The sequence below is a fragment of the Pleurodeles waltl genome, chromosome 8 (assembly GCF_031143425.1).
Source record: "Pleurodeles waltl isolate 20211129_DDA chromosome 8, aPleWal1.hap1.20221129, whole genome shotgun sequence".
NCBI classification, from domain to species: domain Eukaryota; kingdom Metazoa; phylum Chordata; class Amphibia; order Caudata; family Salamandridae; genus Pleurodeles; species Pleurodeles waltl.
Genome location: NC_090447.1, coordinates 666,547,934 through 666,573,870, shown reverse-complemented (window position 1 = coordinate 666,573,870; position 25,937 = coordinate 666,547,934). Strand labels below are relative to the sequence as shown.

The 25,937-nt window shown below is 46.5% G+C and overlaps 1 protein-coding gene and 1 pseudogene across 1 annotated transcript in view; one reads left to right on the top strand and one right to left on the bottom strand.

Moving 5' to 3' along the window:
- The window catches only part of LOC138249546 (gamma-aminobutyric acid receptor subunit rho-3-like), a 1,472,352-nt gene that overhangs the window by 482,003 nt on the left and 964,412 nt on the right, over positions 1 to 25,937 (bottom strand). The gene's annotated exons all lie outside the window — the stretch shown is intronic.
- On the top strand, positions 8,291 to 17,223 carry LOC138248993 (m-AAA protease-interacting protein 1, mitochondrial pseudogene; annotated as a pseudogene).

Sequence of the window (25,937 nt, the reverse complement as noted above, 5' to 3'; positions counted from 1 at the left end):
AACCCTACTTGCTGGCCCAGGAACTATATAAAGATGAGGACGCCTACTGGGGTATCCCTCAACTGATGTCAAGCAAAAGACCAAAAATAAATAGATTAACACATCAGGTTGTGGATATTACACTGGCACATGGCCTGCAGGCCTGCAATGGTCGTTCCCGCTCGGACCCTGATGTTCACCCTACATTCAGGCGCGGAATACAGAAGAGCCAGATAGATTATATTTTGCTTGACGTCCGGCTGTGGGGCTATTTGGTTGACATGAACATTGTAGAACATGAGGAAAGTGACCATGAGCCATTGATTTTATCTCTTAGGAATCTATTACCCCTACTTGAAGTCTCTTGTCTCAAGACCCACGAGCAACAGCTTGTATTGACCAACAATAGACGAAATGTTAGATGGGAATTCCTGAGTACCGACACAGTCACCCTGGCATCTGTGTACAGACAGTTGGCTGATCACATGGATCGTATACCTCAGCTTTTAGAAGATAGTGGTGGGCTTATAGTAGCCCACACACAACTATTTAATTCTTTAAAACATGTTTTTACTAAAGAGTCTGCAAAAAAAGTTAAAAAGAAGTGCCACGCAAGGTGGTTCAATGCTGCATGCAGGGAAGCACAGCACAAACTATTGAGAGCTTTAAGAGGAGGTCAATCAGACCATATAAGGGAAGCCAGGAAAGACTATAAACAGGAACTAAGTAGAGCCCGTAGGAGATGGGATGAATCTAGATGGGTTTCCCTCTTGGAATCTGCTAAAATAAATGACACCTTGAAATTTTGGAAACTGGTGGCTGATGCCAGTGAAGAACCTAATTGTTCGCCTGGTGCCTCAATACTCCCCGTAGAGTGGACATATCACTTTTCCAGATTATATTCTGGGATCACTGGTGCTACTACCAGGGAATTGAGTCATATCATGATCACTGAGACCCCAAAATTGAATTTACCCTGACAGAAACCAAGGCTGCGATCGATTCACTGAAATGGGGTAAGGCCCCTGGCCTTGATAAAATCCCAGCCGATTTATACAAGACAAGCCCATATATATGGGCCCCATATCTGAACCTGATTTCCAATGTGGTTGCTGCAGGAGCACCTGTCCCGAGCTCCTGGATGGGAGCCGAGATAGTTCCCATCTTTAAGAAAGGCAGCCCCTCTAACCCTGCCAACTACCCCCCAATCTCCTTACTCGACAACTTTCAAAAACTTTTTGCAAAGCAAATTTTGTCCCGTCTAGAAGAATGGATTCTGGAAACCAATGCCATTTCCGATCTGCAAGCAGGATTTAGGCCAGCAGTTAGTACCATAGATCAGGTGCTAAGATTTTTAACAATTAAATTGAAGACTGTGGAAATAGGAGGGGGCAACCTCTTTGTAGTTTTTATTGATCTTAGAGCCGCGTTTGATCTGGTCCCCAGAAACCAGCTATGGCTGTCATTAGCCAACATGGGTATCCCACATGGTCTCTTGAAACTTATCGCTCGATTACACGAGAATACTTAGGCACAAATCAGGAGCGGTAAGGACGGTGACTTAACAGAACCAGTGGCTAGTGAGAGGGGAGTCAGACAGGGGTGTGTTCTGGCCCCTACCCTTTTTCTTCTATACATAAATAACTGTATTAAGTATTTAGCAAATTGCACTAATGATTCCCCAAAGTTGGCAGGGATTAAAGTTCCATGTCTACTCTATGCAGATGACAATATCCTCCTGTCTAAATCATCCATGGGAATCCAGAATCTGGTCAACCAGTTCTGTGCATTCTGCAGAGATTACGGGTTAGATATAAATGCTAAGAAAACCAAACTCATGATATACAGCGCCCCGAACGAACAGCTCAGAGCAAATATAAAGATGGATTCAATTCACCTGGAGAGGATAACGGAATACGATTACCTGGGCATTAGACTATCTGATAAGGGCAGCTGGGACGCAGCTATAAGGAAAGGGGCACTAACCATCAGCCAAAGATGTGGAGTGATAGGACGTAAGGCTAGCACTGCAATAAGCCCCCCTCGGACTCTTATCTCTGAAATCTACAAAGCCCAAATCCGTGCCGCTGCCCTATATGGAGCGGAACTTTGGGGATCTCATAGTCAACTGGACACTCTCCAAATCAAAGAAAATAATTTCCTTAGACACATATCCAGACTAGGGAAGGGCACGCCGATGCTCCCCCTAAGGCTGGACCTGGGTTTAAATAGTATTAAAGATACAGCATATTTAAGACCACTTCTGTACTGGATCAGACTATGGAAAATGGAAGAACTTGAACCCTTTAGGACAGCAGTTAAAGAACTATTGTCACCTTGCTATGGATGGGAAAAAGTATGTTGGTTAAGGGAGATGAAAGCAGCTTGGGTTAAATTGGATTTATCCCATTATTGGGAGAATCCCGAGATGATTCCTGGTAACGCTAGACTCCTGATCAAAGACCGATATTGGGGAAAAATCCATGAGGAATCTCTCCGCTCAAATGGGTTAGGTCGGCTGACAGCAGAGTTCCTACTGATCAAGCACGAACCTTTGCCTGAAAGCTTCCTGGATCTCCCTATACCAGCCCGTGCCCGTTCTTTACTACTTCAGTTCAGATACGGAACATTGGCAGTCAACAGCTTCACGGCTCGCTGGTCGACCAATAGCCCTTTGTCTGACAAATGTATAAACTGCCATCTATGCAAGGAAACTCCTGAGCATGTCCTATTTTTCTGTCCTTTGTACAAATGCCCTCGAGGGAAGTGGATTATCCCTCTGTGCAAAACACTGCTAACACAAAACCGAAACAGTGTATATAGAATATGTAAATATGACACTTCAATGCTGATAGTGAGTTCTGTTTCTAAATATTTGGCAGCAGCATGGTCAATTCGCAGTAGGATTATTACAGATCTTAATCCACTGGCTGAAGAATGGCCTAGAAGTTAGCGGATTAGCACCCTGTTATAATAATAGTCTGGGATTTTAAATATAATTATTAGTGTGATCTATTGAGGATATAAGACTGTATCTCTGAGTATGTTGTCTAGTGGGATACCCCAATTGAAGTGATTTATAGTCCTCTAGCATACAGTATATTACTTTATAAATGACAAGATGCAACTTATTCGATCAATTTACCTAAGAGAACTGACCAATTTAGGGCACCCTTTTCCACTGGTTGACTCCTAACTTTTGCAAATAGGAGCTATTGTATGTAGTTTTTATGATTTATTTTATGTATAAATCTGTTTTAGAATAGTTTATATGTTTTTAACAACTGATTCGCATTATCTTAGCACTTAGCGTCTTGCATAGGGTAAGATTTAGACACTATTTTAAAAGTCTTGTCTTAATTATTTATGAAACTTTTTATGTAGCTCTACGAACCTTTTTTATAAGCAGTGTACTAACTGCTAATGTCCCTTTACTATGTGATGGTTTATGTTTTTTTATCTTTTTGTATGTATGACTATTTTTAACTTCTCAAATGGTCTAAACTTGGACCGAATAAACCATTGATTGATTGAACTTCCTATTATGTAACCCTAAAATTACAACACACCATACCTAACATATATCTTAATTACTAAATGTACATAATTCATTATTCATTCAATAATTAATCATTAGAATTAATATTTATTTATTATAATTAATTTACTTCTCACCCTGTACCCTATAAACCCCACAGCCCACACCTGAAACATAAGTTAAAAAATAAATTAATCACATAATGATCCATTAAAAAATGAATCATGACAAATACATTATTAATCAACGAAAATTAATTTACTTCCCACCTCGCATCCCTACAAACTCCGCAACCTGCATCTAAAATATAACTTAAAAATACATTAAATACACAAATAACAGTTATTTATCAATTAATTAAAAACGTAATTAATCAATTATAATTAATTTACTTCCCACCCTATACTCCTACAAACCCCACAACCCTCACCTAAAACTTAACTAAAAACATATTTACACAATTTACATAATTATCAAATAAATAATTATGAATGATTAAAAATTAGTTAATAATTAATTCTAATTAAATTACTCCCCCATACACCCACAAAACCGACAACCTGCTACAACATTACAACAAATAAATGAAAAACAAAATTAAAAATGTACAAACTATATTAAAAAACATTAACAACATTTATACAATTTACAACATATACAATTAAAACATATACTAAAATACATAAGAATTAAAAAACGATATTATTAACAATATTTCTGCAAACAATATTAACATGGATATGTTTATCATTGATATTAAGAACATAGATACTTTTGTAAACGATATTAGCAACATCAATACTTTTAATATCAATATTACTTACCTTAAAAAACAATATTCTTTTCAACGATATTCCTGCATCACTATCGATGTGGATCACAATTTTAAAAACTTGATATTTCTTCATCCCGATATTTGTAATTCGATACTTTGTCTGAACACCAGGTTCACACTGTCACAGAACAGTTACCCAGCACTAGCATTTCCAATATGCATGCTATCATGAATTTATGATCCCACACAATGCCAATTATAAGGTGGCCTTTAGCGCTCGCACGTTACCTCTTCACTGTCATTATTTCAGGGCCTCTGAGTGTGATACATAAGGCCCTGCAACGTTTGAGTTGTTCACTTGAATATTGGTTGCAGTCTCAGCGAGAGCTCAACATCCTTTGATTTCCCGAAATCACTGTATCTCCCCTTGTCTGGAAAAAAAAATGAATCTGTTCATGTGTAATGTAACTATTGCTCATGTCAAGCACTCTAATACCTTCGGGTGGAGTTTGCAGGATATAAAACTGCGAAAAAAAGCTTAAGGAAGGATAGTACACAGTCAGTGGGTCAGGCGCACACATCCTCATTTAATTGCTTTACGAGTTCGCTTTTGTTTCCTTTACAGAGTTAAGAATGGGGTGGGCAAGGGGAGGGGTAGGGTGTTGTGTACCTTAAATACTAATTCCATGTAAGGCTTTTCTGATGACTTCATAACAGCAGAGCACAATGTTCCATTTCCGAGTCGTGTAACTACTTCGCAGTAAGTCACCTACTTTTAGATACGTTGTCCAGGAAGTATAGTTTACAAGTGTATTCTTTTTCTGATTTACACTTAGCCTGATGTCACACTGTACGTAGTGTTGCGGAGAGAGGCTTTTGTTTTTGTGAAACATTGGTTACTTAAGAGCAGCTGACAGAGAAAAAAATGACTAGACTGTTAAATGTGTCGAGACGATTGCTCGTTTTACTTGAACCTACATTTGCATTGTCTTGGACAGGCTAAAATAGTTATCCGTTGATAACAATATGACAAGCAAAGCCTCTCAACCTTTATGTATCCTATATTTTTAAAAGAATGAGACAGAATTACCTTCTCCTAATGTTCACAAGTCAATGTATTTTGTGCAGTCGGTTTAGTCTATCACAAAGCTGCTTTATTTTGCCCCTAAATAAATAAATAAAAAATATAGCTTCCCCTTCTAGGGTCGAGCAGATAATTACAAGTTACTCGGCCTGCAGATCTCGCAATATTATTAAGTTTTTTCAAGGCCTGCTAGTGCGCTGTAAATTCATTCACCTTGTGTAATAAACTTCTATTTCAGGCGTTTTACAGCAGTTTCAAAGCTTTTCAAATCCATTTCTTTAAAGTGGGTAAATTGTGATATTTATTTCTTTAAATGTGTGTCAAAGGTTGGTTTTATCTCTGAAGTGTAACCTGAAGGCTCACAAATTTGACAGTGGAATGTCACTCATATGCACAGTTACACATACACAATCTGAAAACCTAGCAGCTATGAAAAGGTGAACTGGCAATGCTTTGTAAGTTGTGCTTCTCATGTGATGGGTGAAGTGAAACAAACTACTAGCCTGTGGTCTTTTGTGTGCCTCATGAGGAAAAGAGCTGTAAGTGTGCCTTTATCCTGTCTTTTACAGTGGCACAGGGGGTCTCTGAGGTGAAGTAAAGCCGCCTCATACATGGCAATTGTGTGTTCATGTGAAACAAATGATCGGTGCTGGTCCTGGCTGTGCCGCTCGGTACAACAGCAGCTGCTACCCCGGCTGCAGGTGCCTGTCTGTGTCCTGCCTCTGGTGACTGGCTGCTCCCAATTGCTCCCATCTACTCCCACTGTTCTGGCCCTAACATTAATGCAACATTAGAGATTGGGGGAGGGGGCAGAGGACAAAGAAAGCAGCTGATGGCCTTGGGGGAATACCAACCATTTGCTTTGGCTCCGAAGCTTTGTAGGTACCTGTCTGCATTCTGCCCAGCTGTGTCCCTCAGTACAGTGGCAGCTCCTGCCCCTGCTGCAAGCATCTGTCTGCATCCTGCCTCCAGTGACCGGCCGCTCCCAATTGCTCCTGCCTACTGCCTCCGTTCTGCTCCTTGCCAGGATGCAACATTACAGCATGGGGGTGGAGGACAAAGAAAGCAGCTGGTGGTCCTTGGGATTGGAGGGCCCTGTGGACAGCAGACACAGTCTAGTCCTTCAATGGGAGCTTTCAGGAAGGGGAAGTGACGGTTGGAGGGCAGGATTGGTCGAGGTTACGTGGGGGTGGGACAAAGGGAGGGGTTTATAGGGTTGTAGTGGGAGGGGCCGGCCTCCTCTGCCCTAGCTCATCGTTCTGCGAAGAAGTTGGCTGGTCCTTAGGTGCAGGGTGTAGCGGTACTGCGGGGGCTGTTGCAAGGCAGAAGGTGGGAGAAAACAGTAATGCGGCAGCAGGCCATGTCGCGGAGGCCGTTAGTGCCGCGCTTCGCATTTTGGGCGAAGCCGGCCAAGCCAATCTCCTCAGGCCTAGTGTATTAGAACAGGCCTGGGTCGGGATGATGCACCCAACGTGGGACACGTCAGGGGGGTGTGGCGTTGGCAATCACCACCTGCGGGTCCCCGGAGAGGGCAAAGAAGAGGAGATCGACAGGGAGGTGGACGCGCAGTGCGTTCAATCCCCATTTTAAAAAAGCGGTCAGTTTGAGACCCGGGAAGGTGCTGTTGAGGTACTCGGGGGGGAGTGCAGCAGGGATGGAGCAGGGCCCGAGGGGCCTGGAATGGCAGTGGTGGAGACAGGGGAGCACAGAACAGGGCTACATGAGGAGGCAGGGCCCAGTACTGTCTTCTTGCCATTGGACCTCTCAATGCCCAAGGGCGGGGTCAATATTGGAAAGGGAGGTGGGGCCCCTGGGCAGAGAAAATGCAAAGGGGCAGGGAAACTAGGGGTGGGGGCAGGTCAGAGTAGGGCACTGGGTGCCGGGGACGCAGCACAAGGCAGGGCTTTGGTCAGGCAGGGCGGGTACACTGGAGGTACGCTGGGACCAGCGAGGGAGGGCCCCAAAGGTAGCAAGGCTGGCCACCACAGTGTATTGGGGGGGCTGCAATGGACTTGGAGGCCAGGATCAAGGAGCAGAGGCGAATGGTAGCGGAAACGGAGGAGAGGTTGGCCCAGCTATGTAAAGACAGAGAGGGGTCATTGGGGAGAAAGAGGCAGCAGGGATGGAGCAGGGCCCTGAGGGGCCTGGAATGGCAGTTGAGGAGACAGGGGAGCACAGAATAGGGCTGCATGAGGAGGTGGGGCCCAGTACTGGATTCTTACAATTGGACCTCTCAATGCCCAAGGGTGGGGTCAATATTGGAAAGGGAGGTGGGGCCCCTTGGAAGAAAAAATGCAAAGGTGAAGGAAAACTAGGGGTGGGGGGGGTCAAAGTAGGGCACAGGATGCCGTGGATGCGGCGCAAGGCAGGGATTTGGTAGGGCAGGGCGGGTACACTGGAGGTACGCCGGGACCAGCGAGGGAGGGCCCCAAAGGTAGCAAGACTGGCCAGCACAGGGCTTTGGAGGGGGGGCGGCAATGGACTTGGAGGCCAGGATCAAGGAGCAGAGGCAAATGGTAGCAGAAACGGAGGAGAGGTGGGCCCAGCTATGTAAACACAGAGAGGAGTCATTGGGGAGAGAGAGGCAGCTGAAGAGAATATCAGAGGTTGGGGGCCTGGTGGGCCCATCGGGTCATGCAGTCGGGCAAGGCAGCTGGGTCTGGGTTCCGCATGCGGAGAAGGGGAAGAGTCAAGAGGCTTGTGTGGCCGAGGGGGTCTGGCAGAGAGATGAGCACGAGTGGCGCACATGGCCATGGGAGGCGCGGAGAGTCAATGCCAGTGGCAGAGATTGGCAGAAAGGTGATGCCAACGTGGCACAATACGGCCTTGGGACGTTGGTCTGATGCACTAGAGGGGTCTTCAGCGGCCTTCTCTACAACGCAGGAATGGGGCAATCACAGAGATGACTCACACAATGGGGGACAAGCCAGAGGTGTGGAGTGATGTGATGGATGTCGGTGGAGACGACCACAAGTGTGAGTTGGATGACAATGATGTGGTGGAGCTTGATTATGTGGATGAGTGGGAGGATGGGGAGATTCATGACAGTGAGGTGAGCGGAGGCAAGGGAAGGGGGAAAGGGCACAAGAGCGGCGCAACCCCCTCTTCGTTTTCTGTATTTCAAGAGAACAAGACCAGTGGGGAGACACAGGAGGCGGTATGCTTCTGCATAGAGAGGCTAAACAGGGCTTAAAGGAGGAGGTGGAGGAGTGGGAGTTAGCTTGCCAGCCAAGGGTACCGATAACAATGGATAATTGGACCTCAACGTTTCTGATATTTGCAATTATTTACTGTGAGAAATTTCCAGACAGGGTCATCACAATGTTCAAGTACATGGACATTATACGTAAGGCTCAAATGCATTTTGGGGCTTTGCATGGTAGAGCTATGATGAGGAGTTTAGGGCGAGGGTGAGTGCAAATCTAGAAAAGCCATGGGGGGGGTGGATCCAGAATTGTGGATGCAGTGGATGGCATCATCACAGTCCATGACATCAACGCACACCGCAACTGGCTTGCTGGTTATATACAAGCCTTTTCAGTCATGTCCCGCCCCAGGAGGGGTAGGTGTTGGGCAGCACCCCCAGACACTGACGTCAGGGGCCTGCTGGAACTTCAATAAGGGTTTCTGTTCAAGACACCCTTGTAAATTCAAGCATGAGTGCTCCAAATGCAGAGATCGACATCCGGTCAGGCAATGTTTCTCGCTCTCCAGCCTAGCTGGACAGTGCAGATGACCAAGGGTAGGGCTATGCAGGGCACTCCTGCGCCAAAGGGCTCTTATGCTATTTAGGCTGTAGGCTTTATTGCCCTGGCTGTGCATGTATCTGGAAATGGACATGGTGTTTAAATTGGAGTGGGGTTTCAGAGAAGGTTTTCAAATAAGCTACCAGGGCCAGAGAAGGAGGAGATGGGCAGACAATTTGCAGTCTGTTAGGGACATGCCACAGGTTGTGGCTGACAAGTTAGACAAGGAAGTGTCCTTGGGCAGAATTGGGAGACGCTTTTATGAGTGGCCTATGGAGGACTTAATGATTTCACCACTGGAGGTGGTGCCAAAAAAGACAAGTAGCGAGCTTTGCCTCATACATCATTTATCCTGGCCGGAAGGTGCAACAGTGAATGATTTCATCGTGCCGGTGGACACAAGGGTGGTGTACGCATTGGTGGATGACGCCATCAGGCTCGTTCGCAGGTGTGACAGGGGACCGGAGCTGGCAAAAGGAGACATACAAGCGGCTTTTAGGTTGCTGCCAATCCACCCAGAAGATTTTGCACTACTGGGGATGCAGTTGGATGGGGCAATCTACGTTGATGGAGTACTCCCGATGGGCTGCACCATTTTTAATGTGCGTTGTTCAAAGCCTTTAGTACTTTCTTACAATGGGTTTTCGTAAATGCAATCAGGAGGTGACTCATTACTTCTTCTCCTCTTTGTGGGTAATGCAGGAACAGAGTCTTGTGGGCAGGCTCTGGAGGTTTTCCAAAAGCTGGGACACGAGGTTGCGGTCCCTTTGGCCCCAGAAAAGACAGAGGGCCCATATTGCGTGCTGACATTCTTGAGGACTGAACTGAACACGGAAGCCTTAGTAGCGAGATTACCATCTGGAAGGTGGATGAGATCTTAGTGTTTCTGGGACGCCTACGGTCATTGCACAAGATTGATTTGCGGACAACACAGAAGCTCTTGGGTTATCTCAACTTTGCATGCATGGTTCTCCGGGCAGGACATTTTGCAGGCGGTTAGGTCTAGCCATGTCTGGAGTTGCCCTCCCACACCACAGGATTTGCGTGTCGGTGGGTATGAGAGAGGACATCAGGGTGTGGGAAACTTTTCTGACACAGTTCAATGGGGTTTCCATGGTTTTCCGGTAGGTAGACATAATATGGCAAGTTCAGATATTTTCAGATGCAGCTGGGACCGCTGGTTTCGGGCTTTGTTGGGATGGGAGATGGTGTGAAGAGACATGGCCGAAAAACTGGCTGCAGCAGGGTAGGAGTAAGGCCTTCTTGGAATTTTTCCCTCTGCTAGTTACGCTGTCAGTGTGGGGGATGAGCTGGGAAACAGGACTGTAGTTTTCCATGTGACAACATGACAGTGGTAGACCTAGTGAACAGACAGAGGGCAAAAGATCCTAGAGTACTGAGTTTGTTGTGGCATTTTATGCTTAGATGTCTATCCTTAAATGTTATTTTCAAAGCTGCACACATGCCTGGGAACACAATTACAGATTCCCTGTCTGGTTCACAGTGGCAACGGTTTCACAGTTTGGCACCGGGAGCAGAGCAGCACAAGAAAGGTGTCTCGGCAGACATTTGGGAGCAGGGGTGTGATTATCATTGGGCTGTTAGAGATGTCATTAGCGGAATCCACTCGGAGGAGCTATCGCCTGGCATGACTGGAGTTTCAGAGTTTTGAAAGCTTTTTGGGGGATTTCTGGTTACAGGACAGCAGAGCGCTTGAGTTACGTGTGTTGCATTTTGTACTTTTCCTGATACAGAAGGGTTTGTCGCCTGCCACGATTGGGGTCAAGCTGGCAGAGGTTTCCTTTTATGGGGAGTTGTTTTTTGGTTGCAATCCGGCTAGGGATGACCTTTTGAGAATGCTGAAAGGTTGGGGGGAAGGGCCAGAGCAGGGTCAGTTAAGGTGGTAAAGGAACGTTAGAGGTACTACTGGAGTTATTGCATGTTTTATCGGTTTGTTGTGTGGATGCTTATGAGCTGGCTTTGTTTTGGTTGTGCATGGTGAGGATGTTTTTTGGGGCATTTCGGGTGCCTGAGCTTTTGGGTATAGGTAAATCAGTGGATGTGAAAGTGGGGGAAGTTTGTCTGCAAGGGGAACGTTTTGGCATATGGCTCAGACGGTCTAAAACGATCAGCTAGGGAAAGGAAAGTAAGTATGGTTGGAAAAGGGGGGGGGGACACACAGCTGCTTGCCCGGTTCTGGAGTGGTTGGGTTTTCAGGCACAAAGGATGCCAGCTGGGGGTGGGTGTAGTCTTTAGCCACTCAAACGGTAAAAAGCTCACAGCTTTCCAGTTGGAGCAGGTATTACGGATGGCTTAGCAATGAACAGGCAGCCAGGCGCAATGATATGGAACGTATTCTTTCAGAATAGGGGCGGCTACAGCTGCAGCACATATAGGATAGGACTGGGCACAGATTAAGAGGATTGGGAGGTGAAGATCTAGATGCTGTGAGCGCTATGTGAAGGCTTGAAGTTTAGACAGCATGGAAAGGGGTAGGGTTGTTAGCAGGGTTTCGAATACAAGAGTTGTAGAATTTTCAAAGGTGATTTTACAGTTTTTTTTTTTTGCAGGTTGCGTGACTGGCCCAGGAGCGCGAAAATGGTCACATGGCTGGTCGGGCATTCATTTATCCATTGGGTTGCAGGATATGCTGAGACAGATTTATGGACGTTCCTTTGGACTGCCTAGAAGCCATCATTAGTTTTATGGTGGGAGAAGAGCGGTATGAGGTGGGGGAATTTGTTTCCTTTTCTAATGTCTATCATGCCAAATTGGGGTTGTCCTGTTAATACACCTTGCGGAAAATGATCTGGTGCGGCTTTCGGGGCTCACCCTACTGCAACATATGCAACGGGACATGGAATTACTTTGCAAAAATTGCATGGCACTTGCTTGGTCTGGACTGAGTTTGTGCCTAGAAGGACATGGAGAGGGACAATGAAGCGTGGGTCCATGGAAAGGGCTCAGAGGAAGCTCAATCGGGCGATGAGGGTTTTCTGTTGGGCACATAATATTAAGGTTCTGAAGCATTAAGAGATTATGGAAGAAGAGGAGGGGTTGTTCAGTTCTGACTGTGTGCATCTGTCCGAGTTGGGCAATGCATATTATCTTACAGAGCTCATGTTAATTGTGGGCGATCTGTGGGGGGAGAAGTGGCGGCTCAGGGAGAAGGTATAAGTGGTGCTATGTTGCAGTGGGTTTCGCTGGTGGGGCAGCAAAATGCCTAAAGAGTTTGTGCTGGGTGGAGGTAGATGGGGGGAGGGTAGAGTCAGATGCAGTCCTCCAGGGGGGGAAAAGAAGCAGGTGAAGGATGAGAGTGTGGGTGATGCTCGAAGCAGGTAGGGCATGAAAGGAAAAGGGGGATGTGTGGGGAAATGTAAGTGAAAAGTGAAGGAACAAGTGAAAAGCATAACCGGGGAGAAGCTAAAAAGGGAGTTCTAAAGTTGGAATTTGTTTGATTATGTTAAATGTTATGCATAAGATGCAATCCTGTCCTAACTAAATGGCCTTTTGCACTATGTCGACTGCGTCACTGACTGTGTACCAATGGAGGGACCTGTGGAGCGCAGACAGTCTAGTCTCTCCATGGGAGCTTTCGGGAAGGGGAAGTGACAGGAGGCGGGCAGGATTGGTCGAGGTTACGTGGCGGTGGGATAAAGGCGGGGGGGTTTATAGGGTTGTACTGGGAGGGACCCGCCTCTTCCACGCTAGCTAAAGAGTAGGATGTTACAGGTAAGGATGGGGGGTCTTTTGAGAGTGAGTGTGTGTGGGGGGTAGAGTGCCAGATAGGGCAGGTTGCGAACAGATGTTTTTGGGGGAGGTAGATGGGGAGGGTGGAGAGTCAGATGTAATTGTAATTGTAATTGTAATCGTATTTATATAGCGCTTACTACCCCTGACGAGGCGTCGAAGCGCTTTTCGATGAGTAGCACGCTACTCCGGTACCCAAAACAAGAATTAGTGATGGATTAGTATAATTTAATAAGGAGTACAGTTTTAGTATTATTATGAGTTAATTTGAGTTGCGGATATGAGAGTTTGTTAGTTAGATTGACTGGAGTAATGGAGGGGTGAGGAGGAAAGAAATCCAGAAGTGTTAATTGGGAGTTTATCCTTCATTTACTCAATCCAAAGGCTTGAGATGAATAAAAGGGGGGCGGAGGGGAAAGAGGATGTGGAAGGGTTAGGGAGAGCATAGTAGCAGGGTGAGATGAATGCAGGAGAATTTAGTAGGGTTGTGTGGGAGGTCACAGAGGTAGAGTGAGGTTTGGTGAGTTAGATGTGGGGGTGGAGGGATGAGCTTAGGCAGAGATATTTAGGAGATGAAAGTGGTCGAAGGGATTTGGGATGAGTCCGAGTGAGAATGGAGGATAGTTTGATAGAGACATGACATAAGATTGATGAGTAGATAAGTGTGATAAAAAGAGAGCAGAAATTCATAGAAACATGCCAGGCACAGAAACAACATATACACATACATACACATATATATATATATTTATACACACACACACATGACTATACACACACATCTGCACATACAATACATAATTAGAATCATGGGTAAAAAATACTTAGTCGTCCATCCATCATCCTGGTAAAAGGCGGGAACTCCCCCACCTACCTCGAGGGTGGACGGGGCGTGGCCCAGCGGGCGGAGCCCACAGGTGCTCCACAAAGGGAGAAACCCTTCACTCTGTGTCTCCAGCAGAGGAAGACAGAACCCGCGCGTCCCAGTCAGACACAGACCACGCTCCAGCACATCATCAGCTCACCTCCAGGAAGGATTCCAGATCTCCTCTGCCATGGGATCTCTGAGCGCACAACCCCGCCCCGCCCCATCCCTGCTTAGCCCAAGAGCCAGGGTGGGCCGTCCTTTCCAGAAGGTGAGCTTCAACCGCGGCATCTGCCGCGTCCACATTGTACACTAGGGTACGTGATGGGCCACGGGGGCAAAACGTCTTCAGCAACCTTGTGTGCCCCCGGCAATGTCATTGCCACTAGTGCGTCCCCGCGGAGATGTCCTCGCGCCCCTGCGCATCAACAACGCACCACGCGAGTCGGCGGCAAACGCAGTGGGGTCGCCTTGGAAAGCTGTCCATCATCCTGGCAAGAGGCGGGAATTCCCCTACTTACTTCGAGGGTGGACGGGGCGTGGCTCAGCGGGCGGAGCTTACAGGTGCTCCACGAAGGGAGAACCTTCTACTCTGTGTCTCCAGGAGAGGAAGACAGAACCCGCGCGTCACAGTCAGACACAGACCACGCTCCAGCACACCATCAGTTCACCTCCAGGAAGGACTCCAGATCTTCCTCTGCTATGGGATCTCTGAGCGCACAGCCGTGCTTCATCCTTGCCAAGCCCAAGAGCCAGGGTGGCTTGTCCTTTCCAGAAGCTGAGCTTCGACTGCGGCACCTGCTACGATTATGATTGTAAGTGCTTCCTTTGAGGTTTAGTTTCTGTAAAATGAGCATCGTGGCCTACACAACCGGAGTATTTTCTACGAGTATGTCAGTAAGCGTTACCTAGCATGTTTTATACGCCCCGTTTATATTCTACACTAAGGGTACGTGATGGTCCATGGGGTAAACGTCTCCAGCAACCTTGTGTGCCTTTGGCAATGTTATTGTTACTAGTGCGTCTTTGTGGAGATGTCCTCGTGCTTCTGAGCATTAACAACGCACCACCGGAATCGGCGGTAAACGCATTGGGGTCGTTTTGGAAAGCTGTCCATCATCCTGGTAAAAGGCGGGAATTCCTTTACCTACTTCGAGGGTGGACGGGGTGTGGTTCAGCGGGCGGAGCTTACAGGTGCTTTATAAAGGAAGAACCTTCTACTCTGTGTCTCCCAGAGAGGAAGATAGAAACCCGCGTGTCACAGTCAGATACTGATTACGCTCCAGTATATCATCAGATTCACCTCCAGGAAGGATTCTAGATCTTTCTGCTATGGGATCTCTGAGCGCACAGCCTTGCTTTATCTTTGCCAAGCCCAAGAGTTAGGGTGGCTTGTCCTTTCCAGAAGGTGAGCTTCAACTGCAGCATCTGCTGCGTTTATATTGTACACTAGGGGTATGTGATGGGCCATGGGGTAAACGTTTCCAGCAACCTTGTGTGCCTTTGGCAATGTTATTGTTACTAGTGCGTCTTTGTGGAGATGTCCTCGTGCTTCTGAGCATCAACACCGCACCACCGGAATCGGCGGTAAACGCAGTGGGGTCGTTTTGGAAAGCTGTCCATCATCCTGGTAAGAGGCGGGAATTCCTTTACCTACTTCGAGGGTGGACGGGCGTGGCTCAGCGGGCGGAGCTTACAGGTGCTTTATAAAGGGAGATCCTTCTACTCTGTGTCTCCAGGAGAGGAAGATAGAACCCGCGCGTCACAGTCAGACACAGACCACGCTCCAGCACACCATCAGTTCACCTCCAGGAAGGACTCCAGATCTTCCTCTGCTATGGGATCTCTGAGCGCACAGCCGTGCTTCATCCTTGCCAAGCCCAAGAGCCAGGGTGGCTTGTCCTTTCCAGAAGCTGAGCTTCGACTGCGGCACCTGCTACGTTTATATTGGTAAGTGCTTCCTGTTGAGGTTTAGTTTCTGTAAAATGAGCATCGTGGCCTACACAACCGGAGTATTTTCTACGAGTATGTCAGTAAGCGTTACCTAGCATGTTTTATACACCCTGTTTATATTGTACACTAGGGGTACGTGATGGGCCACGGGGTAAACGTCTCCAGCAACCTTGTGTGCCTTTGGCAATGTTATTGTTACTAGTGCGTCTTTGAGGAGATGTCCTCGTGCTTCTGAGCATCAACAACGCACCACCGGAGTCGGCGGTAAACGCAGTGGGGTCGTTTTGGAAAGCTGTCCATCATCCTGGTAAGAGGCGGGAATTCCTTTACCTACTTCGAGGGTGGACGGGCGTGGCTCAGCGGGCGGAGCTTACAGGTGCTTTATAAAGGGAGATCCTTCTACTCTGTGTCTCCAGGAGAGGAAGATAGAACCCGCGCGTCACAGTCAGACACAGACCACGCTCCAGCACACCATCAGTTCACCTCCAGGAAGGACTCCAGATCTTCCTCTGCTATGGGATCTCTGAGCGCACAGCCGTGCTTCATCCTTGCCAAGCCCAAGAGCCAGGGTGGCTTGTCCTTTCCAGAAGCTGAGCTTCGACTGCGGCACCTGCTACGTTTATATTGGTAAGTGCTTCCTTTGAGGTTTAGTTTCTGTAAAATGAGCATCGTGGCCTACACAACCGGAGTATTTTCTACGAGTATGTCAGTCAGATGTGGGCCTGGCCACCCTTCAAGGGGGGGAAAAAGAAGCAGGTGAAGGATGAGAGTGTGGCGGGATGCCTGAACAGTCAGGGCATGAAAGGAAAAGGGGATGTGTGGGGGAATGGAAGTGAAAAGTGAGGGAATGAGTGAAAAGGATGACCGGGGAGAAGCTAAAAAGGATGGGGTTCTAAAGTTGGAATTTCTTTGATTATGTTAAATGTTATGTATAAGATGCAATCCTGTACTAAATAAACGGCCTTTTACACTAGGTAGATTGCGTCACTGACTGTGCCCCGACTAACCCTTTGCTTTGACTCTGAAGTTGTCTACTATCTTCTGATGCGGTCTTACTTCCACCGCGACTTCAGCATCCAGGAGCTTAGTCAAAGAGCTCTGCAGGCCTTCGGCATTGTTTCTAAGCTGCTGTCTCACTGTAAATTTGATACACTAAAAGAACTTGCAGCCAAAGAGGTACTACAAGGGTTAAAGGAAAAATATTCTGCTCTCCCCAAAAGCCACAAGAGGGTGCTGGCTGCAGAATCAGATGTAATCATATACTTGGCACACAGAGACTCGAGCATTTGCTATGACAATAATGGCAGAAAGTTTGTCAGTCTCTTGAGGCATTTTTGGTATCTCACTAGTGCCAACCTTCCAGTGTAAAGCTCCAATGAGACAAAGGTTTTTTAGATTGTTTTAGGAGATGACACCGCAAAGGAATATCAACGCGTACTTACAGCAAATTATTAATTTCTAAGAGCATTCATAAAAGGGGCTGAACCCGACGGGATCTTTACATGGATAGAACATTCAGAGTTATTAGCCTGAAGTTCCTATCAGGACATTTTAGTGATAGCTGCTCATAGGTGGTGTGTTTATAACATGGACAAAATGTTGCATATTACCATCCCTTGATCTATATTTTCTTCTATGGACCTTTTTCTCTTCTAACTATTTGGATTTTTTAAGAGTTCATGTGTGTTTTTCAGTGTTCATCTGCCAAACAAATTAAAGACCATTTCGGTTTAATCATCTTCATTTGGTTGAACTTTTCAGCTTTAGAAAATTTGGTTTTAAACAAATTTCATGATGGTAATATTTTATTGACATTTATTTATTGTTTTCCCACACCCATACCGTCATTGAAACATCCACTCATAGACCTAGAGAACCACTCACACACAACCATGTACACACCCATACAGCCACTTACACACCCACTCAAAGACCAATGCAGCCACTTACACATCCACTCACACACCTATACAGCAAGACCACTGACACCCACTCACACAAACATACAGCCACACACACCACTCAGAGACCCACACAGCCACTTACACACCCACTCATTCATCCACCCATCACACTCACACACCCACTTACACACCCAGAAAACCATTCACACACCCATACAGACACTCACATACCCAGTCACACATCCATATGGCCACCAGCACACCCTTACAGACACTGATACATCTACTTAGAGACTAAGAGAACCACTCACACTTCCATTCACATACCCTCACACCCATACAACTACTCACACCCCCACTCACACACCAACACAGTCACTCACACACCCACTCAGACACCCATACAGCCACTCACACAACCAGTCAGAGACCCAGAAACCACACACACACAGCCATTTACACACTCATACAGCCACTCACACACCCACTACAGACCCAGAGAACCACTCATACATCCATTCACAGACCCACTGTTTGATTCGGAGGACATCCCAGTGCACTGTGGCAATTGGATTAATGTACGGTTATTAAATATTAAATAAAAACTGTCATAGTTATCTCAAGTAACTATAACATGTGCCCTAAGGTTACTATAACTAGCGACCTTGCCATGCACTGCTAATTATCCCACATGTTACATCACTCATGACATCTCCTATAATATCATTGATAATATCAAGCAACATTTGCAGTGAAATAATAGATGAGAAAACTGTGCAAGGCGGGTGTGCGAGTTATAGTTACCTTAGAGCACGAGTTATAGTTACTTGAAATAACTGTAACTATAGCTGCTGAATTTCTATGGTTTTGTGTGTGTAAAATCAGAGCCTAACCATAATGTCCCTGTAACCTTGTTTTTTGTAGAATATATACATATATATATATATATATATTCACAGAAAAAACTAAAGGTTAAAGTGAAGTACAAGCTCTTCTAACCCCACTACAGGCAGCCAGGTATGCCACCCCCTGGGGCCATACATTAATTGTAGGGGGTGGGGGAGTGTGTCCTCTCTCCTCGAGTCCTAGGAGGCCCCAGACAAAAACATTTATTTTAGGGGAGGTGGCAGGCAACCTTACACTCAAAGCCCAAATGAGCAACGTGGACTCCATCCCGTGTGGGCAAAGAATAATATTAGGGGAGAGGGGCACATGACCCCCTTCTCCGAGCCTTAAGAGGCCCTGGGAGCCCATCCTTATTTAATCTAAGTGGGTTCCCCTGTGCCCACCCAAGGCAGCTACAAAGCACACTGTTGGGGGCCGTGGGAGCCCCCGGAACCCCACTGGGCCCAGTCGGCTCCTGTATGGATGCCGTTATTGCTCCTGCCCGATGGGTGTAGCTATTTCTGATTGCACTACTGTGCAGGAGGGGTGCATGGGCCCCCTCCTAGGGCTTTTAGAGGTCCCTTTGGACCACCACCTCTCCAGGGCAACATAAATTTATAGAGGGGTCCTGTTGACCTTCCAGATCCCAGGAACTGCCACCTCCCTAGGGCTATGTTTATAAATATATAGATGGGCCTCGTGGCCTGCACCCCGGGGACCACCACCTTCCTGGGCAACATATCACTTTAATAGGGGGTCTTGTGGACCTCCCATGGCTCTGTGGACCACCACCACCTCGTGGCTACAAATACATTTACAGAACAAGGTCTGTAGCAGACCCCCGACTCCGGGGACCACCACCTACCTGGGTCCAAATTGAAAGATAGGAGGGGAGACACCTTCATGAAGCTATAGAGAGGCCTGGGGATTGCCACCCCCCAGGCTGGCTCCTATTACCTCCAGTGGTGCGCACCCTCAGGAGGTAGTTGTTTGCTGTTACTTGGTGGGAGCTGATAACTCCCACCAAGCTAAAGCACCTTCATGAAGCTATAGAGAGGCCTGGGGATTGCCACCCCCCAGGGCTGGCTCCTATTACCTCCAGTGGTGCGCACCCTCAGGAGGTAGCTGTTTGCTGTTGCTTGGTGGGAGCTGATAACTCCCACCAAGCTAAAGCAATCTTAGGGCCTCATTATGAGGCTGGCGGTCCTAGACGCTGGGCTCGCAGTGCTGGTCAGACCACCTTGGCTTTGGCGGTCTGACCGCTGCATTACAAGTTTGGCATGCAGACCCGCCTAAAGACTGCCATCCCCACCAGGATCAAATATTCTTATGGAGTGATGGTGGTCATGGTTGTAGTCAGCCAGGGCAGTGCTGAACTCAGCACAACCTGGCTGATTATAACCTTGTTTGTCGCCAAACTTTTCATGGTGGCTTCCCCACCATGAAAAGGCTTGCAGAGAACAAGTGCTAGAGGTCACTGGGGGGGGCCCAGCACTGCCCATGGCATGGACAGTCCAGGGGCCCCCTTGCCCAGCACCATTGGAGTGCGCACTGTCTGCTTTGCAGACAGTGCGCATTCCAAGGGTGATGGTTGGCAGCCTCTGTGCTACGGGATAGACCTCGGCTCCTTTAAGGGAGCCAAGTGCTATCTCACAGCACTGTTTCTGCCTGTGTGACTGGTGGAACGCTCTGTTACAATGTTCCCACAGGTCTGTCCGATAAGACTGGCGGGAACATTGTAATAGGGCAGTGCCATAGCAGTTGTGTCCTCCCTGCGAGTTTGGTGTTCCCGCATTGGGACCGCCAAACTCGTAATGAGGCCAAGAACTACGCTTTCAGCAATTGGGAGCTGTTAAACAGCTCCCGCTTACTGAAAGCAGCATTTTCATGTCTTACCCTGCATGCAAACAAGCATGCAGGGAAAAAGATTAAAACATTGCTCCCACAAGCAGGAAACTGCTATTTTAAGCAGCTCCCTGCTTGCAGAAGCCATGCTGGCTCCTGCAGGATACAGGAGGCTGGCTAGGAATGGGGGGGGGGGGCTTCAGGCTCCCTTCCGATATCCTGTGCCTTCAGGCTCCCCTCCGATGTCCTGTGCTGTCAGCAAACATGCTGCTTGTGTGCTGCTTTGAAGTCATTCTATGGAAAGACCATTGAAATAACAATAGCAATGGTCTCTCCAAACAATAACTTCAAAGTGTCACACTAGCAAGATGTTTGGTTGGAATGTTCTAGTTACGTATTGATACACAGCAGAAAAGAGTCAGCTCTGACCTACTGGTAAAGCTCTTGGACTGTCAATCAGTAGATTGAAGGCTCAAATCCTGGTATCTCATGGCAGTGTGTGTGTTTATTTACTTGTGTTGTGATTGTTAAATATTCCTAGTAATGGAACATTTGCGTCTTTTTCCCATCACCAACTTTGGATTGAATCTAATAGCAATGTCTGGACACTGCATAGTAACGAGTCACCTGTTCTCAGACCCTCACACAGAGGTTCCAGTGTAGGTGTGTCAGTTTTCATATCTCACTTTTAAATTCTTTTCAACTTCAAATATTTAAGGTACATACAGAAAGGTGATCTCACTCTTTGTACTTGCCAAATAAATGTTTTGTTCAATTTGTTAGAACATTTAGCATTCTAAGTGGCACAGGGTTGGGTGGTTGCAGGGTGTTGGCACTGCGGGCCAGCCTTGTCCAGCCAAAGGCTTTGAATAGCGTGAGGTTGGGTGGTTGGGTCCAACACGTGTGGCCAAAGGCCATGCGCGAATTTGGCTGGATTAACATGTAGTAATTAAAATGAATTTACAAAGGTTACAGGGATTTTATAGTTAGGAAATATAATTTTAAAAAAACATAGAAACTCACTTAAAAAAAACAAAGGTAACACGGACGTTATAGTTAGGGTCACACTTTAAACATATAAAACCAAAGAAATTCAGCAGTTATAGTTAGAGCTATTTCAAGTAAATATAACTTGTGGCCTACTGTAACAATAGCATGTGCCCATACCATGCACTGCTAATTACCGCACATATTGCAACACTCATGACACCTCTGATAACATAATTACTTGAAACAACTCTAACTGCTGAATTTCTATGGTTTTGTACTTTTAAAATGTGAGCCTGTTCCTTAAAATCTCAAACTGCATCTCACTGATGCTATCCAACAAGGCTTAAATCAATCTAATGAGACCCAAAAAGGTCACATCATTCAGTGATTGCTTGTATTCCTATTTAGAGAGACACAGCTGGGCAGTTTAGGCTGTTCATATTAGGGAAAGAGCCAGACTAATTTGCATATGATTGGTTCCTTTCTGAAGTGGCATATATAAACTAAAGAATTACAGTATGCAAAATGCTGAGAATGATTACTTGTAGTAAAGATTCTTTTTTGAGCCTTTCCGTGCATTACTTGTTTTGCTAACTGGATCACCTTAAGTGGTGTGCCTATTGTGACAGGTAGCTCCCTTGCTTTGTATGCCACAGGTTCACAAGATGCACTTTAATGATGAGACTCATAGAGGCTGAAACCAAGCAAGGGTTGGTTGTGATCTTATTCAAAAGGAGCATGGCCTAGATGTTTGTAAGTCTTTGATCCCCTTTTGTAAAGGCACTGGAAAGTTAAAAAAACACTAATATGAAAGGAACCCATAGTAATCATAATGGTTAAGAATATTTCAAGCATTTGAATCTGTACTTTTTTTTCCAGATTTGTGGGACACCATCAGGGTGTGAGTATGCCTCAGGTTGGTTTCCTTCGTTCTGTTTCACAGGGATCAATTCAGTTGCATTCATGGAACCCAACAAAGCTGAAAACTGTATGGCTTGTGTTGCTGCTTGAATGGGATGTGACACAGAAATTCAGGCTAGATATATCCTTATGTAGCAAGAGCTAAACTTTACTTGTATATGGTTGGGGGTGCTGCCATCAATGTTGCATCAGTGAAGTCATAGGAATTGTGGAAAACCTGTGTCACACAAAGAACAAGTGTAGAAGGAGCAGTCTCCTGGTGCTGTGGAGGATGGACATGCTGAATCCAGTGCTTAAAAGCACTCTGTTCTTTCAGAGGCACGGGGCCCAGACATTGCTGCATCTTCTTGTTGGGTTGGGACTTCTTCCCCAGCATTTTCCCTGGTGCCGTGTACTGTGGCATAGGGGCATGCTGAATCCAGAACTTAAAAGTGCTCTGGTCTACCCGCAGTGCTGGGGCCAGATATTGCCTGCATCTAGTTGCTGGGGTAGGACTTTGTCCCCAACAGTCTCCTTGGTGCTATGTGCTGCGGAGGAGGGTGTTACGCTGAATCCAGTGCTTAAAAGCACTCTGTTCTTTCCTAAACGCAGAGGCCAAGACATTGCCACATCTTCTTGCTGGGGTGGGACTTTGTGCTGTGGAGGAAGGGCACACTGAATTCAGCGCTTAAAGAGCTTTATACTTACTGAGGCACAGTATGCATGCAGGATGCACCAGTGCACGTGCCCAGTCCGGACTGGCTGGCCAGTTGAGACTAGACTGGGCCCTCCCTCTTCGCTTCAGGTTTCGGCCTCTGAGTGACTTCCCCTCGGTTACACCAGAATGGGTACGCACAAATTAAACCTTGCCTCGGGGATGGAAAGCGCCCACGCAATGGATAGATCATTATGAGACTTCTTACTTCTGCGGTGGGGGCTATCACCAAGGAAATTAGTGCTGTAGAGGTGGAACTTGGACATGGCAGCCAGACTGTTCTCCAGCTTGAGTCTGGTAACAGTACTGTTGATGTGGTTTTTTTTCACTTTGAGTTTACCAGCAGACTCACTATCTGATCCTCCTCTTTCCAGGAGGTGCTCACTGCTGGCCTTGTTGATTACTCCAGGGTGACTGACAGTCAGACTTCCCTTTGTGGAACTAGGACTACCCCCATGGTTGGTACCAAGAAAAAATGTATTACTTGGGTCACTTGCTTAACTCAACTATTCAGCCTTCTTCCAGTGAGTCAGCTGTTTTTTCTGAGAGACATGGAAACACGTGTGTTGAAAGACTTATGGAAAAAGGGCTGGTGAAACTTGAAACCCTGGTTGTTTCTTCTTTACAACTAGGTGAGTGAAAAATAACTATTTCTGAGGATTCTATTAATAAGCTTGAAGCCTCTACCAAAGTTGAATGATCAGGTGAGTAGGGATCTCCCTGTTTCAAATCCACTGGGGGTGAGCGCCAGGTCAGCTACCTCTACTGAGAGGGCCCTGCCCATAGTTTCCGTCCTTCATTTGAGGGCTTTGTCCTGACTTGACCCTGGTTCTTTGCCAGTCAGTCAGTCAAGGAATTGGCATGGTGTCAGGCCTCACATTTCTAACCCATCTCTAGCTCCCCTATATTTGGCTGATTTTAATTTTATTTCATGAAGGCATGATCCTAGGCTGCCCTCTTTGCCTGACCCTGCACATAGTGTAGGTGCTACCTAAGCTTATGACAAAACCTGTCTATTTCCCGACCCTCTGGTGTGGCGCCCTATAGTTTAGGCCTTACTCCTGCTGCAACTCCTTATGTGATTATTCTGGTTAATGTCCAGTTATTGGCTACAAACCATGTAGAAGATTATACCCAGCTGAAGAACAAAGTGATTCACTCGTTCAACAAGCACCTGGGGTCCAATTTACATGTGTACAAGTCTATTATAATGGTTAGGAGAGTTTCTTGGATAAGTTCTCCACCTAAAACGTTAGATGGTGACTGTGTGGTAGTGAATTTTGATAATCCCCACACAGCAGGCTTTTTGCTATCTCATTTACCAGCTAGACCTGGGCCGCTAGTTAGTGTCTGCCCAATCTCTTACGGGCATTTTTATAAACCCTCCTTTTTCCGCAGCCAGGGCCCAATTCTGTCCAGGCTACCCAAACTGTTCCTACGAACGCTAGCTGTAGACCTACTTCCAAGAGCTGTATTCCTGTTTCTGACACATTTGACCCCCTGAGTTCTCTGGCTGAGAATGATTGACCGCTGACTACTTCCCACAAGACTATACCCACATGTCTGAATTGTTCCCTGAGCTGTTTGAGTTCCTTAGGTAGTTTCTTCATCTTGAGTTTGAATGTAGCAGGCCTTGCAAAGAAAAGGGGTAAATAGGTATTTTTCGACCTTCTAGGTAGATTTAAATTGATCTGTTTACAGGAAACCTGGGACACTGCTACTGAATTTCATTTACATGGCTTTTCCTCTCATTTCGTTCCAGCTACTCCCCTCCCCTCTTAGTTCATGGGAGGGCTAGGGGAGGCCTTCTGATTTTGGTCTCTTTGACCTTGGTTTGTTCATTCAAAGTGTTAGATACTGGTTCTGCTAATCTTGCGTCTCTCTTGCTGATATTTCCAAATTTGGCCTGTATAATTTAATTAATTTCTATAACACTTTTTTTCAGCTAGGGGGTTGATATCAAGGGCAAGCTTTGAAAAAGTTTCTTGACTGTCTACCTAACTGAATCATAGGTAATAGTTTTCTTATTCTAGTTGGTGCACTTAACGTACATTCATGTACCCAAGAGTACCTGTCGCAGCATTCTGTTGTGGGTGACTCTCTCTCAGAGGCTGCACATTTTTTACACTCTTCTGAGGAGACTTTTATTACTTTGTTGTTTGCTGAGTTTAATCTAGTTTCTATTTCTTCCGCCCTGATTGTGACCTAATATGTTGAGATTGTTCCCACCTTTGTTTGTAGAGGAACAGCTAGTGTAATTGATTACATTTTTGTTTCACCGTCTATGGCCGACCTTTTGCTTGAATTTGAGGTGGTGTGATACCCTTTGAATGACCACAATCCCCTAATTCCCTCTTTCAGCTGGGATTAGAATACAACATTTTCTAAGTACTATATTATGGAAGCTAATGTTCTCCATTGCGAGGGCTGGCATCTTAGACGGAAGAGCTCCCTTCCTGATGTCTTCCATTTAAATCTATTCAAAGTTTGCTACCCTGAGATACAGCTTTGTCTTTGGAATAGTGATCCCTCTGACTTGGCTTTTTTTTAGCTCATTTTCTATTATTTGTGACAACATTAAGGACCTGATTATGAGGCTGGCAGTCCAAAGACCGCAAGCCTCGCAGTGGTGGTCGGACTGCCACGTCTGTGGTGGTCTGACCACCACATTGAGAGGTTGGCGGGCAGACCCGCCAGCCTACCACCATCCCTGCCAGGATCTCAGATCCCTACAGACTTACGATGGTGCAGGTTGTAATCAGCTAGGGCGGCGCTGAGCTCTGTCACGCTCTGCTGATTACAATCTTGTTCTCTGCCAGCCTTTTCATGGCAGTACCATCACCATGAAAAGGCTGGCAGAGAACAGGTGCAGGGTGCCACAGGGGGACTTCACTTCCCAGCACCCTTTAAATATGCACTGTCTGCTATGCGGACAGTGTGCATTTCATGGGTGCTAGTGTCCCCTGTGTACAGCAACATTGCTGCGGGCTCTATCATGAGCAGGCAAC